This window comes from Corvus brachyrhynchos, unplaced genomic scaffold (assembly GCF_000691975.1).
Source record: "Corvus brachyrhynchos isolate BGI_N302 unplaced genomic scaffold, ASM69197v1 scaffold830, whole genome shotgun sequence".
Classification (NCBI taxonomy): Eukaryota; Metazoa; Chordata; class Aves; order Passeriformes; family Corvidae; genus Corvus; species Corvus brachyrhynchos.
The window spans coordinates 1-2,727 of NW_008235721.1; positions in this window are offsets into that span (position 1 = coordinate 1).

A 2,727-nucleotide genomic window follows, 5' to 3' on the forward strand; every position below is an offset into this window, starting at 1 on the left:
GGGATTTTTTTTTGGCCTTTCCGCCCCGAAATTTGCGGCCGCGTGGCCGCCGCGCGCTGATTTCCCGGTTCCTTTTTCCTCCCCCCGCTCCTTCCCCCACCGCGGATCTTTCATTTTCTTTTTTTTTTTCTCTTTTTTCCCCTCCTTTCCAGACCTGCCAGCTCTGGTGTGGGATCTTCTGTGGGATTCAGATGGATCTCAGCCCTGCCATGGACCCCCATGGGCCGCAGGGTGCAGCTGCCTCACCATGGGCTCCACCGTGGCTGGTGGAAGCAGAAAACAAGGCTCGAGATGGGTGGTGTAACCTCATTTTCCTTGCTGTTTTAATACCGGGATTTTCCTGGGATGTTTTGTATCACTGTTTGAAGTCTGTGAAGATGGAAAGTAGGATAAGATTTCTGAAAGGCTGGGCAAGAGTTATCAATGCAAATAAAGTCGGAATGAAAGAGCTGGACTTGCGTGGTCCTTGTGGGAGACTAAAGACTCCCTTGCATTTAGGAACTTGAGGGCTTTTGAGGCATTCAGGCTTGCAGAGAAGCAGTTTAAGGGCAGTGATAAGAGAGTAAAACCTTCCCTTTCAGACAGCCTGGATAAATTTGCAGGGTTAATTTCAATCATGACGTATTTGGAAATCTGTCCTGCTTGTAGGAAACAAAGAGATTGGGCTTTTTCCCTGGAAGGTGTCCTGGAAAGCTGCGATTCCCTAAGCTGCACCAGTGCTTTTTCTCCCCAGTCCGGTGATTTCAGAGCAGGGATTGATGGGGCCCCTCTTCCTTAACGAGTTTGCTAAATTGATTTTATCATTGCTTTTTGTCACTTTTCTAGAGCTAACGTGGAAATGACAAAAAAATAAAGGGTCCGACTGACAACACCCGAGCGCGGGGTGTTAAAGTTGGTAGGACCCGGGATCATCAGCAGCCATAATTGACAAATAATACCCCTCATAAATACTGCCAGTCTTTTCAATTAGTTTTCATCTCAAATTCGGGATGCAAAATGATGGCCTGTCAAGTGACAATGGATGACAAAAATTAATAAATTGTCTTCTAAATAGTATGGACACTTAAGAAGAATTGGGCAGCCAATTTAGCACAGCATGAACCGGGGGGAACCCTTTGTACCGTTGCCGTGCCACTAATGTTGTCTGGGTCTTTATTAATGGTGCTTGGCTGCTGCTGACAGTTTTGTTGCTACTGGCAACTTTCTTCATTAAAATTAAAGCCAGCGTCAAATCCCATTAGCCGCACTCTGGGTACCTTGCATTTTTATCTAATATATATATATTTTTTTTTTTAAATTTTTTTTAAATTTTTAATTTTTTTTTTTGAGGGGGGGCCTGGGGAAAATATCAATGTACAAATCTGGCCTTTTAAAAAAATTTTTTCCCTCCCCCCCTCCACGCCCTACAGCCAGAACCTGTTTAATTAGCAGCTCTTACCTAAATATTTTAAGTGACCTTCACAAGGGTTTAATCTGTTTATTTTGGAGGGGGTCATTTCCTTTCTCTTTTCGCTGCCGTTCTCACGTTTAAAAAAAAAAAACAAAAAAAAAAAAAAAAAAAAAAAAAACCACAACAAAACTTCCAGTAAAAGAAAAAAAAATCGGAAAAAAATCAAAAATCAAGAATCAAAAATAAAACCGGCGCGATGGGTTTAAAATAATAATAATTCTCCACATGGCGGCTGCTGCTGCTGGCGGTAATCGAAGAACGTAGTCATAAAAAGTCAAAATTCCCACCATTTCATAGGCCCATAAACTCTTTTTACAACCTCAGCTCGCCAAGACTTTCCCCAGAAGCTCTCCCGGACCTGCAAAGCCGCGCTGGGTTTTTTTAATATCTTCGGGATGACACGCGGGGTGCCGCAAAACTCGGATTTTTGGGGGGGGTTTTGGGGTTTGTTTTTTTGCCTTTTTAAAGGGATCTCGCCCCGCTGGTTCCGGGGTGCAGCTTTTCCCCCTGCGGGCGTTTTTAGGATGCTCCTGGCAGCCAGGGGAGCTTTCCCCCCCGAATTCCTCGCCCCATTCCCATCCCGAGCGTGCCTGGCACCGGCCCGCCTGTCACGGACTGAGGTGCCAGCCCAGCCCTGCTGCCAGCGCCGTGCCCGGGGCTGTCACCGCCCCGCCGCCCCCCAATCCCCCCCTCCTCGGGGAATCGGGCCGGGGCTGGCCCCAAAGTCGCCCCAAAAGTGTCCCCAGCCTCGCCTGCGCCAGGTTTTGGGGTGATTTGAGGCGATTTTCGCCCTCCTCCTGCAGCGGCCGTTACCTGATCGCTGCCCCTGGAACTGCTCGAGGTTTTGCTGGTGCCCGCCTCGGGTTTGGGGTTTTTGGGGGGTTTTTTTGGGAGTTCCCCCCTCCCTCCTCAGCAGCTCCAGTGCCCTGCGCTCGCTGCCTTCTGCCCCCCCAGCTGCCTCTAAAATCCCCATTTTCCTCCTTCTTTCTCCTTTGCAGCCCTCCCCAGGCTCCCACCTTTCCCTTTATTCCCACGTGGAGGAGGATTTTTTGGGGGGAATAATTTAGGAATAACCGCGCCGCCGGAGCTTTTATTGATTTTTCCAAGAGATAAAGGGGGCACCTCTGCGTTCACCCAGAGATGTTCCCTTCCCCTCCCTGGGAAAAAAAAAGAAACCAAACCCAAAATCCACCCCCACATCCGCACGTTCGCTCCCAGGCATCTCCAAACTCTTCCTTGTTCTTGGAAAGTGGGAATTTTTGGGAGCCAAAGAGGCT